The sequence below is a fragment of the Mus caroli genome, chromosome 3 (genome assembly GCF_900094665.2).
Source record: "Mus caroli chromosome 3, CAROLI_EIJ_v1.1, whole genome shotgun sequence".
NCBI lineage: Eukaryota > Metazoa > Chordata > Mammalia > Rodentia > Muridae > Mus > Mus caroli.
This window is the reverse complement of record NC_034572.1, coordinates 150240671-150256779: the sequence shown is the minus strand read 5'-3', so window position 1 is coordinate 150256779 and position 16109 is coordinate 150240671. Positions and strand designations below refer to the sequence as shown.

Genomic DNA, 16109 nt, shown 5'->3' with positions numbered 1-16109 from the left:
TGGCTGTTGGGTGGTGATGTGTTTGGAGATTTCAGGGGCATTTGTGCCAACTGCTCCTTGTGGTTTTCATGATTGTTAGGCAAAGGCATATGAGTAGCACAGGTATGGCTTTGACTTCTGAGTGAGTCTCTAGGTAGTTTAGTACAGGGTATAAAAGCTAGTAGGTCTAAGCCTAAATAAACTCCAATAGAAATTGAAAGGGTTATTCATGGCTCAAATCGTGTCCCTAGATTAAGCTGAAATATCACCTGTGTCCTGAAGAAAGATGTAGAGAGAGCTGTAGTCTCAGTTTCAATCAGGTCTGTCCTCAGTAACCTCTGTATGGAAAAGAGGGAATAGATGTCTCCTAAGGAAACTCTAGTGAGCAGTGCAATCCAGAGCAGCAATAAAAGGAAGAACAAGGGAAAATTATTTTCTTTCTAAATCATAAAATTATGAAGAGCTGTCATCAGAGGAATGACCTTTCTCACAGAATAGCAGGCTTGCTTGCCCTCCCTCACAGCTTATGCTGAGTAAGTCAAGTTCACATTGTTTCCAGAGACACACGGTGTATTATTTATTTCTATCACTGGTGAATAAATAACTTTTCCCATGGTTTGCATGTCTTTATTTAGTACGTACATATTAATGCCTTAAATTACATTTCTGCTGCATATCCAGTGAGCACATTAATACAATCATAGCCTTTTCAGTGACCTTGAATCTGAACCTCAGTCCTTCAATGGCAGAAATTAAAACTGAATGTGGACGAGGCATGGAGAAGAAGGCCCAGGAATAAATAGATGATTCAAGGCATATGCATATCTCTGGGAATATATGCTCCTGAAATGTTAATATTTAAACGCATACTTTCTGGGAAAAAAAAAGCCCACTCTCCAATACACTGTCAAAACGACAGAGTTTTTCTAGCTGCCAATCTACCAGTTAGATCACTTGACCCAGCTAATGTCTGTCACAGTTACTGCCTATCTCAGGGCCCTTGAGTCTCCAACATGATTTGCATGTATGGTCAGAATGCTTATGTACTCTTCTGAGTCCTTTTGAGAGAAGGTAACTAGTGAGTCTGGGCAACTTGTCCTAGATCTGCAAAGATGTACAAAGAGCAAGGACAGGAACTGCAAAACCAAGAACCTAATGTCAGAGAAGCCACCACAGGTTTCTAGTTACTGATGACTGGATCAGGCAGTTAGAAGGCTTTAACTGCTTTGTACTCTGCTCTCTGATGAACTTTTATCCATACCAGGAGTAGCTGCAGCTGGTGTAGCACATGGTAGCTCCTGGGTTAACTTTACACGTGAGACACAAGCCAAAAAGCAAGAAACAACAAAAACAAGAACTAAGGAACCTCTGAGGTAGAGATGGATTTTTTTTTCTGTAATCTTTCTTCTAGTGACCCCTGATCAACTGAGGCTCATCCTCCAGAAAACACTGAAAAGAAAAAGAGCCAGTCTGCATAACCTCCTGTTAGGGAGGCAATGCAGCCATATGTGTGTTAGTGGAGTGTGTGCATGCATACATGCATTGTGTGTATATATGTGTGTGCATGCGTGCATATGTGTATGTGTACATGTTTGTATGTGTGTATGTGTGTGTGTATATGTGGCATGTGCATGTTTGTATTTGTATGTGTGTAGGTAGCATATCTGTCTCTCTGCCTTTGCACTAAAGCCAGATCTAACCCTGGCTCCTCACTTTTCCCCAGTCCCAATGCTTATATCAGGGAGTTTTGAAAAGTGAGCAGACAAAAAAGTACTTTCCTGATACTTGGATACTTTTATTCCATCTGCTGTTTTGAAGAAAATGAAAACAGAACAAGAGAAAAGGATGTTTTCTAATTATTTGTATCTAGCTAAAACACAATTAAAAATGGCAAGTTATGTTCTGTTTATGATTGAAGAAGACAAGATGGAAATAGAACAAGAAATAAATTAACACTATCTATATTTGGCAAAGATGAAGGAGACAGAAGAGTGAGCATTTTGGGCACTAATGTGCTCTACTTCTAGAAAATTCTAAAGTAAAGCCTCACTGACTGTCTTAGACCTAAGAAGGTGGTAGAATTATCTTTGACTGTAGTATCTTCATTTGACCCTAGGAGTTGCAGCTTTTTGCAGCTTAATGTAACTGATATTGGAATGTTGCTTACAATCAAAAGTATCTTGTTGACTTACAGTTTGGGATTTATTATAGTGATCTTGAGAATCATGAATGAGAAATCAGAATTCTGGGGAAAGAATGCTTATCCAACTAATTCTTATTTTCCACACTTGCTGTTTAAATAAAGTCATATGACCATTATCTATCTATCTATCTATCTATCTATCTATCTATCTATCTATCTATCTATCTATGTATCTATCTATCTAAATATCTATCTATTGGCTTCATGAAACGAGTTTAAGGACATTTCTTCTTGTTCTACTCAATAAGATAATATGAGGAGTATTGATGTTAATTCTTCGAAGTTCCTGAAGAATCCACAGAGTCCATCTTATCCTGGGCTTTTGTTTTTACTTAGTTGAGAGATCTTTTATCGCTGCTTTAGTCTTACTGCTGACTATGGAACTGTTTAAATTATTTATTTCATCTTGGTTTAATTTTGGCACATTGTATACATATGGAAATTTCCCCATTTCTGTTAGGTTTTCCAATGTCACAGAACACAACGTTTTAAAATGTCCTTATGACTTACTGGATTCCATTGGCATCTGCTGTAATTCCCACTACTTCTACTCAGCTCTGTGGGCTCTTCTCTCCAGCTCCTTTCATTGTGCTCACACACTTCTGTATACACTCTCATCAACTCCAGGAATTTTAAAAATTTCTCCCTTGATTTCTTTCACTCTTTCATATTCTTCTAGTAAGTTTTATTGCTGTTGATAACTGCTTGGTTCCGCTGCGGCCAGACAGAATATGAAATGCCCTTTCAATTTTCCATATTTCTTGAAAATTTCTTTGTGTCCTAATATGAGATCAATTTTGGAGAAAGTTCCATGGGCTGTGAGGATGTGAATTCTTTAGTGTTTGTGCATAATGTCCTGCACATGGCTGCTTGGTCTAATTGCTTTATGACATTATTTGACTCCAGGGCTTCTATATAGTTTCTGTCCAAGTGGCTGGTCTATTGGAGAGAATAGGGCACTAAAAGAACCCATTATAACCATATTGGGGTTTGGCTGTGTGATTTTTCTTCTAGTAGAAATTTTTCAATGAAATTGAGTGTATCTGTATTTGGTACATATCCTCTTTGTATATTATTCTTGTTACAAACATGAAGTGAATTACTTCTTATCTCTTTTCACTTTTTTTGACTTGAAGTACATTTTCTAGACATTAAAATAGCTATTACTGCATTTTCATTGACTCTGTTTGGTTGGAAAATACTTTTCCATCTTTTTACTCTGAGATGGAATTTACTGTTGATAGTAAGGAATATTTTTTGGAGGCAGAAAAAAGATAGATTCTGTCTTTGGTCAATTCTATTAGTCTGTAATTTTTGTTGAGAATTTAGCCCATTGATATTGAGTTATAATTAGTTATGTGTTGATTCTTATCAATTTTGTTAACTTTGTGGTGTTTTCTTAGACCACTTTTGGTGGACTCCTGGCATTATTTGTTCCCTGTGACTTTGTGGGTATAATCATTCTTCTTCTCAGGTTGAACTGTAGAACAGACTAAAGGTCATAAGTATCTTCAATCTGTTTTTACCTCGAGAGGTTATCATTTCTCCCTCAGTTTAAAGATAGTTTTGTTGGGTATAATAGTCTGGGTTACAGTTATGATCTCCCTGGGTCCATCTGGCTTTAAAAGTTTCTGTGAAATAATCAGGTATCTTTAATGCACTTGCCTTAATAAAGTGACTTTCTGTTCTTGGTTGTAGCTTTTGATATCCTCTATTCAGCTCTTCTGAGGTGTTTAAGTTATAATAGGAACTTTCATTGCTGGACATTACACACAAACAGGAAAGGATTCACATCTATTTCGAGTTCATATACTTAGTACACTAGGTGAGCATTCCTCTAGGTATAGATGCTCTTCTCTATGGTTTAATTGAAAACTTATTTGATACTTTTTATATACCAATTCTCCCCCCTTCTTTTAAGGCAATAATCAAAAGATTGGGCTTTGTCATTGTACTCCAAAGCTCTTCCATGTTCTCTTCATAGAATTTTCTGTTATTGATCTTTTCTGAATTATTCATTTCTTGACATTGTCCTCCTGGTGCTATATCCTGCGTTCCACATGACCCTCCTACTGGGACAATTTTCTGCTAAGGTTTGTGTTTGACTTATTGGGTTTTAATTTAGGCATCATTTCAGTTCAGCTTTAGTGAGTTATCTTCTCATACTTGAACTGGCACCCTCATTTAATTCATCTCTGTGAATTGTTTGAACACAGTTATAATTGTCCTGTATATTTCATCTAGAAATTCCTCCAGATCAGTGCAATGGGAAAGCTGTTATCCAGCACCACAAGTATCGCCAGCTCTGTTCCAGGTGACTGTGGCAGACAACAGAGAGTTGTCTATGCCAATGCCTGGCTGTGTTGCACTACAGGGGTCTGCACTGCCCAGATCTCAGTAAACTCTCATTCCCATCCTGTGGGCAAGAAGGGCAGCTACCAGCCCCGCAGATGACCAAGGCAAAAATTAGGGCTATGGCTGGGGTAGTTTATACCTGAATCCCCACCCAGAGTTCCTTGAAGTGCATGAGGACCTCAGACTGCACAACTTAGCTCCTAGCCCAACACTTAAAATTTATTTTTATTTATTATTGTTTGTATATGTTAATGTGTTTGGATATGTGTGTCATTGCTTATATGTGGTGGTAGGTGCATAAAAGAACTTGTACAGTTGGTTCTTGTAGCTTCTGGGATCAAATTCAGGTTGTCAGGTTGTCAAGCTTGTGTGGCAAGACTCTTATATTGCTTTTTTTTTATTGATTATTTAATTTATTTATGTTTCAAATGTTATTATCCTTCCCAATTTAAAAATATGGAATGCTTCATGAATTTGAATGTCATCCTTGCACAGGGGCCATGCTAATCTTTTTGGTATCATTCCAATTTTAGTATGTGTGCCACTGAAGCAAGCATCCTCATATTGTTTTAACTATGTTAGTTCAGCATTTCTTAGATAAAGATATAGATGAGGAATCAGCTCTTAATGATCAAGTCTTGTTAATTTTGACCAAAACTTTAGCAGGAAGGAGTAAAAAAGATGGAAAGAGAGGCAAGGGGAGGGAAAGAGGTGAGATCACAAAAGAGACAAAGCTTCTGGGGCAGATGGGAGGGGAAACAAAAGCAGGGATGGAGGTGAGATCATAGAAACAAATCCTCTTTGGGAGAGACAAGGAAAGTGATGGAGGTTAGACCATGAGAAAGACATAGCCTGTGGGGCAGGAGCAAGAGGAGGGAATGAGGTTAGACCATGAGGGAGACAAAGACTGTGGGTAAGGAGCAAAAGGAAGAGTTTTAATGTAATGGACTTTACATTAGAGAATAAGAAATAATTCTGCTGTTGTTAGGGGGAAGAAGGTAAATCAGTGTTTCTGCTTAACAGGAAAACAACCCAAAATAAACAAATAAATAGAACTGCTTCCGGTGCTGTTTTATTGCCTTAGTAGCTATTTAAATATCTACAGTGCTTCTAAAATGTACCTATTCACATTTCCCCCTAATTCAGAAGCTCTAGGATATATGTATGTATGTATTTGTGTGTGTATACATATATATGTATATGTATACATATATATTTCACATATATATCTATATGCTTTTATATATGAAAGTATCAATCAGGAAAATACCACAAATACCACAAAGTATAGTGACCACAATTATGAGGATTGGAATAGTGTACAGATTTCATCTTGTTGCTGACTGTCACTAGTTACTATACTGAGGCTCTCCACAGAGGTCCACCTCCAGCGTTTCTGTAGAAGGAGTAGCCTGCAGACGGTCACTTGACCAGAGGCTCAACCTTCTAAGGTAGCCTGTGTCCAGGGCTTCATGCTTCTCCACTCTGAGTCGGGTCACCCTCAACAGGTGAATCTGAGAAACTGTGTCATCTTGGCATCTCAGGTTCTCTACCTTGGCTGGGTCTATTTCCTCCCCACCCCCCCCACCCCCCGCAAGTTGATCTCAAATTTGTAGCCCATATCCACACTTTCTAGAAACAGAGATCATTTAGAATACTTGATCTTGAGAAAAATATCACTGGCTTGTTATGCCTGCAGGTGAAAGGATCCTCTTGCTTTTTCGAAGTCCATGGCATTCCTATTCAGGGGGAGATTTCTTTCTTCAAACTTTGGACTCTAACAGCAGAGTAATTAGTCATTTTCTGAACATAAGAGTTAACATCAAAAGGAATATTGGAATTGGCTGGGGAAACACTAGAAAACTCGATCTTTTATTCTTTAAGGATTGATTGACACCAGCTCCAAACCTGTGTAATACAGTATTCCTGGTAAACTATTAAGATGTACCTTAGCCACGTCTATTTGAGTCCTTTTAAATGGAAAGTGAAATCCTAGGGAACAAAGAGAAGGATTTTGCTGAGAGAAGCTGAGGGGGAAAAAAAAAGACAGGCACCCATTTATCCTGGAAATGATGCAGAGGATTCTGAGTGCAGAGGGTGGGTGCTCAGAGGCTCCAATCCTAGAAAGGGGATGGTGTCAGGCAGTAGCAGGTAATTGGGCATGAGAAAGGGCAGGGGAGCTTGGCAAGGGTCAGAAGAAACACAGTCTCCTTCTGCAAGGGTGGTTTGCTTTGCATAGGAGTTGGTATTTCTCCAGAAGCCCATAGGTACCTTTGCAAGGCAGACTCATGAGGCTCTTATCTGAGTGCTAACTCTCAGGCAGCTTTAGATTTTTTCTGTTCCTGTAAATGCTAATATTAAATATAGATTCTTGTCTCATATATATATATATATAATGTATATGTTTGTTTATATAATCTGAATGTTTTTCTTTCCCTCTGCTCCTTCTAGTTCCTCCTCTCCTCCTCTCCCATCCAGTTCCACTCCCTTTCTGTCTCTCATTAGAAAAGAACAGGCATCAATGGGAGGAGAGGCCCTTGGTCTTGAGAAGCTTATAGGCCCCAGTACAAGGGAATGCCAGGGCCAGGAAGCAGGAGTGGGTGGGTTGGGGAGCAGGGTGGGGGGGGATATAGGGGACTTTCGGGATAGCATTTGAAATGTAAATGAAGAAAATATCTAATAAAAACTTGAAAAATTGAAATAAAAAGAAAAAAGAAAATAACAGACTTCTAAGAGATAACAATAAAACACAACAAAATACCATATAGTAAGATAAAATAAAACCATCATATTGAATTTGGACAAGCCAAACCAACAGAAAAATAAAAGAAGGCACGAAAATCGGAGACTCACTTGTTTACACATTCAGGAATCCCATAAGAATATTAAACTGAAAGCGATAGTATGGTTGTAGAGGATTTCATGCAGACCTCTTCAGTTTCTATGTGTTCATATGAGTTTTACTCAGTTTTAAAGGGTCTTTATCTTCTGGTACCCTCTGCCCTCTCTGTATCTCACACTTCTGCCTCCTCTTCCATGGGGGTGCCTTGAGCTCTGAAAGGAGGAATTTGATAGAGACATCCCATTCAGTCTGTCTCTCTATCTGTCTATCTCTCTCTCCCTCTCCCCCCTCCCCCTCTCCCTTGCTATGGATCTCTGTATCTCTTCCTATCTGCTGCTGGAGGAAATTTCTTGGGTGATGACAGTCATCTATGAGTATAGCAGAATATTATTAGGGGCCATTTTATTATTACTTTTTTCCCCCGGACCTTTAGTATTTGGTTTTTACCCAAGGTCTCTGGGAAATCTAGTCTCTGGTTCTTGGTCATTTAGTGTCAGGTATGAGTTCATGGGGGCAGGGGGTTAGAGCAAATTAGACATTGGTTGGTCACTGTTGTGGACTGCTGTTTGTATGCTCTGGTCCCTCAAGAGTGCCTGTATTCAGGTACGGTCAAGTGGTCAAGTGAAATCTTAGTCAGATAAAGCTAGAGCTTGTGATTGGGCAGTGGAAGGAAGTGGGTGGAGCTGAAAGTTTTAGAGATGGGAAAGACGGAGACAATGAAAGAAAGAGACGAAATGGGCGACAGAGAGAAGATGGAGGAAGAAGATGAATAGAACCACATGTCTTGAAAGAGCCACAGGTAGGTATGGATATCGTAGATGGGCAATAGAGTAATGTAGGATACATTTGCCCATCTAGGTGTACAGCTTAATTAATTTATATTAATAGAGTTTTGAGTTTTTTGTGTGGGCATTTGAGGATTTACTGTTATAAATCTGCCTGATAAATTACAAGCCTCTGGAGTTTTCATTTAAAGGGGTTATGGGGATTTGTGCTAGCAGCCATCTGCTTCCTGCCGGCTAGCCACAAGGGGTGGATGGCCTGGGAAGATGGGGGCAGCTTGGCAGCCTGCTAGCCTTGGGAACCATGGGGGCAGGTGAGACCACCGATGAAGGTGCTTAGCTGGTCATGGCATGGATTTTGTTTTGTTTTGTTTTTTGTTTTGTTTTTTGTTTTTGTTTTTTGTTTTTTTTTGTTTTTGATTTTTGTTTTTTGTTTTTTATAATTACACGCTACAGATTACTCCTGATTTGTTCCACCATTACCCTAGAATATTTTGTAGGGAAAACAGATTGTGGATCAAAAGTTTTGTGGCTGGATTTGTGGTTATTCCTCTGTGTCAAAGACACTAGAATATGGGGGTGAAGATTATATTCAGGCACCACCTTAACCTCTTCATGTTCAATGAGTTTTGTGGGTACTATCCTCAACAATGGGGCCTTGCTGAAAGTTTTTGGAGAGCAACCTATTATCTTGTTAATAGACTGGGTCATTGGGGGATTTCTATGGGAACTTTTGGCCAATGCCTCAATTGGATGAACCCCAATTCTGGTACTGGAAGCTTCATTTGGTGACAGGAGATGGCCACTAGGGGTTTCCCTTCCTCATTATTTGGAAATTTCATTAGGATCATCATCATATAGGAAGCTTCCACAGCAAGAGCTTTTCACACTGCCTCTCAAATGTCCTTCAATTCTCTCCTCTCTCTCTCTCTCTCTCTCTCTCTCTCTCTCTCTCTCTCTCTCTCACACACACACACACACACACACACACACAATCTCTCTATTCAATTTCTTCTTTTGATCCTCCCCTCTCTTCTCAATGGATTCTCCCATTCTCATTCCCTCATAGTTGACCTATAAAATCTAATCTATTCTCTTCCCAGGGAGATCCATGTGTCCTCCTAGTTCCTTCCCCTATGCTTAACTCTGCTGGATCTAAGGATTGTAGCTTGATTATCATTCATTTAATAGCTATTTTCCAGATATGAGCAACTACACTGCATATTTATCTTTCGGGGTTTGGGTTACCTCTCTTTGGATGATTTTTTTTCTAGTTCCATTCATTTACCTGCAAAGTTTATGATGTTAATTTTTAAAAGAGCTAAGTAGTAATCCATTGTATAAATGTACCAAAATCTCTTTATCACTTCTTTGAATGAGGGACATCTAGGTTGTTTCCAACTTCTGGCTATTACAAATAGAGCAGCAACAAAGAGAATAGGGTTGAGCAGGTGTTCCTGTGGCAGGATGAAGTGTCCTTTGGGTATATGCCCAAGAGTGATATAGCTGGGACTTGATCAATTTCATCTTTCTGAAGAATCACCATACCAATTTCCACAGTGGCTGTCCAAGTCTGAATCCCTACCAGCAATGGATGAGTATTTTTCCCTTGCTCCACATCCTCATCAGCATGAGCTGTCACTTGTATTATCGATCCTAACCACTCTGACTGGTGAAAACAAAATTTCGTAAGTAGCTTTGATTTACATTTCCCCAATGGCTAAGAATGTTGAACATTTTTAAAAAGTGTTCCCAGACATTCCACTTTTCTCTAGAGTTGTTTTATTCTGTGTTCTGTACTGAAACTCTTCTGTGTCAGTGAGTTCAAGACCATGTTCCACTTTCTCTTCAAACAGGTTCAGTGTACCTAGTTTTATGTTGAGGTCTTTGATCCATTTGGAGTTTAGTTTTGTGCAGGGTAATAAGTATAGGTCTATTTGGATTCTTCTACATGCAGATATACAGTTTGACCAGCATAATATGCTGAAGACATTTTCTTTTCTCTCCAGTGTTTACTTCTGGCTTCTTCATCACAAATCCAGTGCTGATAGGTGTGTGAGTTATGTCTGGGTCTTCGATTAGATTCTGTTGATCAACCTGTTATGTGTGTGTTTTTTATGCCAGTATCATGCTTACAGTACAGTTTTATTTCTGTAGGTTGTAGTATAACATGAGATGAGAGATGGTAATTCCTTTCACAGTTATTTTATTGTGCAGTATTCTTTTAACTCTCCTGAGTTATTTTGTGTATGTGCTTCCATACGAAGTTGAAAATTGTTCTTTCAAGACCTATAAAGAATTGTGTTGGAATTTCGATGAGAATTGCATTGAATCTGTAGATTGATTTTGGTAGATTGGCCAGTTATACTATGTTAATCCTACCTATCCATGAGCATGAGGGATTTTTCCATCTTCTGATATCTTCTTCAACCTCTTTCTTCAAAGACAAAATTTTATTATGCATGTTCAGCCCCACATTGAGGCTTTTGGGATGAATGTACATCATTGGTTGGGATGTGCTGGGAATGTCCTATTTGAATGAAGAGAAATTCTCTCGGTGCTTGTTGGACACAACCTCATAAGGGGAAGTTTAAGCTGGCTATGGGTTTGCCTGACCTTCTCTAGTGGGGCAAAGGTGAAGGTAGGGTCTATGTGAGTCAGGACATGCAGGCCCAGGGCAGGAGGGTGTTGATCTTACTCCTGCAAATATTTTTTGAGATTTGGACACTCCTCGATGCCACTCTTGTTCCAAGCCTATTCTCCACGGCTCCTTCAGCCCCACACTCTGTGCTTCTAAGGAACAAGGGAGGGTATTTGGACTTGCCTGTGTTCTCTACACTCATCCTTTACCCCATAATGTGCACAGAAATCCCGCCTTCTCCTTCATTTTCACTGTCCTCAGGTTTCAGGAAACAACCCCATGCTGCGTGTTTCCTGGCTGAGAAAGGATTTGTTTGTTGTTCTAACATGGAAAACAAAGGAAAAGGCCACAACCATTTCCCTCCTGTAGCATATGAGTGACTTCTGCTTTTCTTGCAAATGATGTTTTAGCTGCCTTTCAAATGACATCAAAGCAGAATTTATTAACATTTTCTGTCTTTTTTTTAATTAAAGCATGATTTCAAACATGAAACATTTGAATCCATTAATTACTAAAAAGTATAGCTATTACCATCAAGTACAATACCAGCAAATCTGAAACAAACAACCCTAAAGACACAGGAGAGCTGCCTGATAGAAATCAACCGAAAATGCTCAGAAGTTTCTCTCCTGAATGAGAAGAATATGTAATGTAACCGGCAACTTCAAAACCATGGGCAGAGCAATCTCTAACAGGAGAGCTAAGACCCAATCAATTCTCTACAGTGATCTTAAATAAAAGACTCCTTAGCAAGTGGAGAAGACCCTAGGAGATGTGTAGAATTAGGTGCGCCATTTTCTATTAATAACAAGGAAAGGGATGGGTGCTCTTTCTCTCAGCCACTGACATTACTAATTGCCTTCAGTAAAACTAAGCTGATTTCAATGTGTTCAAGGATCTCTCATTCCTGAAAAGAGCCCTCTTTCCCTTCTCCTGTTCATGGAGGCCCAATGGAAGGAATTCTTAGAAAGTGTATGACTTTTTAAAAATGGTATTTTAATGAGACATTCTGTAAAATGTCTTTCTGTGATTTCTCTTTTCCTTTTATTTCCTTTCCTCCCCACTCTACTTTTCCTTCTTTCCTGTTCTTGTCTCTTTACTTACTTTTTAACAGATTTATTTTTATTTTTAATTACGTATGTGTGTTTGGGTGTATGTGTACATGAGTTCAGTACCCACAGAAGCCAGAAGAGGGTGTCAGATCCCTCTGAGCTGGAGTATATCACCTAGGATGGGTGTTAGGAAACAAAGGTAGATCCTTTGCAAGAGCAGTGCATGCTCCTAACAGCCAGCATATCTTTTGAGACTCTTATTTCATGTTTTAAAGAAGATTCTTGGCATGAAGCCCAGGCTGACAGAGCCAGGAACTCATGAGTCTCCTGTTAAGCTTCAGGTTTCCATGTTCTCATGCCTGGGTAGGGTTGTTAGAGGGGGAGCTTAGAAGTGGCCAGGCAAAGGCAAAAGGGGAAAAGTCTGAGATGAAGTCCACAGTGAGCTTTTATGTGTCAATACAGTCCTTACTTGTTCAAAGTTCCTATACCTATCCCCCTACCCACCACACTCCAGCTTTTCAGAGGGTTCTCCTTTGACTGGATAGCCTTTGTGCTGGAGTTGCATGGGTAGCATGGTTTCATTTAACTTCTTCACTCTTCAAGCGTTTGCTGAGGCCTCACATTTTCTAGGCTCTATGAGCAGAACTCAGTTAAAAACAAACAAAACAAAACCACCCTTTTGTTCTATGCCAAAAGCTACAAGTGAAGTAATTTTCCTGTCAAAATCGTGTGAGATTTTAACTTCCTTCTGTCTGTTTTTCCTGCTGAAATACTTTATCATAAACATATTTACACTTTTGACAAAAGAAAATAGGTTTAATTCTCACTACTGACAACTCTAGCGCGACTTCCAAGGCTTGGGATTGTTTGCTTATGGCTGCTCAGCTTCCCAGCATGCTCAGCTCTGCAGGGAAGAATCTTGTCCTTAGTCCTACACACTACCCCTTGCATTATTCTGTCTCTTTCTTTTCCATCTTTGCTGAGAACTCGCCTGGCTGAAGACAACTTCATCGACAGACATGGAGTCGGGGTCTACAATACATTGATCCCCTCGTCTTTTAACTAGACACCAGTAACAGCCACAACAGACTGTCTTACCCAGTGCCTCAGTGGGCCATTCTGGACTCTGGATACCTCTTTTGAATGTGCAGTGGTGAGAACCCAACATCTACTATACTAGGGAAGGGTATTGCAACCCAAGCTGTATGCCAGATGACTGTAAGAAAGGGTCAACTCAGTCATGATGTCAGGGGGCTGGCTTGTTTCTTTGCTCCAACCATGGTAACTGTTGCACAAACATGGAGAAGCCTATTACAATGGAATTCTTTAGGAATTAAATGGCATTCTAAGCAATATGGTTATTTTCTCTCTGCAGAATGTTACTGGTATTGGGCTCAATGGGAAATATAGGGAAACTGGGTTGATTCCTTACTTTTAACCTTTATTAGATGATTGCACTTCATTATTGTGAGATTATCTACGGCTGTTCTTTGTTAACTTGGATGTACTGTACAGACAGAGGCTTCATCTCTGGGGATTCAGCTTCTCAGCCTGGCTCCCCTTACCCCCTGCACCAGAATATCCCTCTGTCTCCTAAGAATTAACCTGTGAATATTCAGATATTCCAATTTTATTAATAGCTACACAATTCAATAGCAACTTCTTTTTCTAAACTTTTTTTTTTTGCTGTTGTTTCTTAGGTTTGTTTTTATTGTTGATTGTATCTGCTAGCTTAGGCCTTTCATGTCAGCCATTTGTTCTGCCCTGAAGCATGGATCCTTTAAAGCCACAGTGCATCTTACTAGCATATTGAATAATAGATAGGGAATGAAGCTTGTTTTCCTTCCTGCTGGGCTTACACAGGCAGCCTTCTCAATACTCACTAATTTCCACAATGTCCAGCCAGATTTCTAGTTGTTGTGTAATTATCTTCTACAGTATTAAAAAAAAAGTCAGATAGGATATTGATTTACCACTGAAGATTAGTACCCCAGAAGATACCTTAATATTCAGTCCTCAGCCCTTACATGCAACGTTATTTTACACAGCAGAGATCCAAAGAAACAGCCCACACAGAATGTCTGGTTTTCAGGAACACTGAGCTCTGTCTTATTCTCACTCACAAGCAAAATCAATGACTTAGAAAAAGTTCTGCTGAACTGTGAGCTCACAGGCTGACAAGACAAACAGAAGGGAAGTTGTTTTCAGTTAATCTAGAGGCTTAAAAAAGGATTTATTTGGTTTTCTTTGTTTATTATTTAGTTGTGTGTATGCATGTGTGCCTGTGTGAGTTTTCATGCATAGCATGCTTGTGGATGCCCAGGTAAGTTAGAGGGCACCAGATTTCCTAGCACTGTAGTTATAGGTGTGATGCCATGTGAGTTGGTATTGAGACATGAACAAAGGTTCTCCATGAGAGCAAGAAATGCTTTTAACTTCTGTGTCATTGAGCCAGACATTGGGGTGGATTTTAAATGCAATGGGTATAAAATGTGATCTGCACTGATGGCTATTTGAAATGTTTTTACCTGAGTTTTAGAGACAAGTTGTCAACTGATTACAAATCCAGACAAAGGTTTCCATACCACAGAGCTGAGAAGAAGAGAATCTATAATCCTGATATTCTGCAAGTACTACAGATTGTTTGTTGGAAATGGTGGCATAGCAAGGGTTTCAGCTGTCAGTCGTGAAGCTGTTCTAAACAGAAAAATAAATATCTGTGACTTTAAGAAGTCAGGGTGAAACACTGGAGGTCAATCAGTACATGGGTTCCCCCAGTCTCTATTTTCTCGTAAGAGAAGCACAGGCGCATTTTACAGACTTTGTTTCAGAGCAGGCCCCACTAGCTTCGTCTGTGTGATGTTTGGGCTGTGCTTTAGTTACTTTACTATTGCTGTGATAAAACACCATGGCCACAGCAAGTGTTTAATTGGATTTGCAGTTCCAGAGGGTTAGAGTCTAAGACAGCAGAGTAAAGGGACGGCAACAGGAGCAGCTCCGAGCTCATATCTCAACTGAAAACTGGAGTGGAGAGCACACTGGCTCCTCCCCCAGTGACATGTCTGCTCCAACAGGGCCAAACCCTATTCTCCTCAAACAGTTCCACCAACTGGGAACTGTGTATCCAAACATATGAGCTCATGGGGGCCACTGTCATTCAAACCACCCAGGTCAGAACTGAGCTCTGAGGGAAACAGCACAGGTCAGGCCCTTGCTGGAAGAGGCTGTATGCTCTGTATCAAGTGTTAGCATACAGGAGCCAACTGCTGTGGAGGTGACTTGGCCTCCTGACCTCCAGATACCCATGGCACCTTGCACCTGCATTGAGGCACTGTGTATCTAGAGTAGTGGTCATGGGGCCAGTGTCTGCAGTGGTGGTGGCAACACCTCGGTGGAGGCAGCATCTCTGTTATGTACTTGAACATCATTAATGATTCTCAGACAGAAGTTTCACACTAAGCTGAGATTAGTCCAATGTAAGGAATTACAGATGGCATCAAAATTTCCTGTGCGGTCCTTCATGGTGCATCTGAACCATTTCTACCCTGCTCTGTCTACCACCAAGATAGTTTCTATTCTGAATTTAAAACTTACCATTTTCATACATTCACATTTCAGTTTATGTACATAGATTCCTTAAAAACTCAGGAGACATAAATATTGTTTTATATGGTGCTGTTTATATATGAAGGATAGCATCTTCTAAGTACCCATTTCCTCCTTATGTTAGTATTTTTATGTGCTTAGATTTGCCAACTCAGTAAGTATTCAGGTTATGCTATTGGACATTAGGTTGTCTGTAGTGATTATTGAGGTAAATGATCTGAGAGAATTTCTTGGCAAATATCCTATATTCATACTTCATTTTTAATTGAGCTGGTATTTTGGTATGCTTTATAAAAATATTCTGGTAAAATTTGTTTTATGTCATATTGTGTGGTAAATATGTCTTCCAGATCTGAAACAGGCTTTTCATGTTTGAATGTTGTCTTTTGACTAATAAAAGTTTTAAAATGATAAGGTTATTAAATGAATCCATAACTTTTCTATGGCTTTGTGTCATTTAAAAAGTTTTCTCTCTTGAAATAATGATAGCCTCCCTATAGCCCTCTGTAAGTTTTATGGTTTGGGCTTCATATTAAGGTTGTATATCAGTTGGATAGACCAGAGAAGCAAAGAATGACAAATGATACAGTAAAGGGTTCATTTAGGGGCCTTATCTGTGTCATTATGGGGTTTGATAAAATAGACTAAA

The 16109-nt window shown here is 39.5% G+C and overlaps 1 non-coding gene across 1 annotated transcript; it reads right to left on the bottom strand.

Annotated features, from left to right (window-relative positions):
* Positions 1-4987: 4987 nt before the first annotated feature.
* Positions 4988-5090, bottom strand: LOC115030670. The gene has a single exon (XR_003836276.1). It is a non-coding gene; the product is annotated as a U6 spliceosomal RNA (small nuclear RNA).
* Between the last annotated feature and the right edge of the window lie 11019 nt (positions 5091-16109).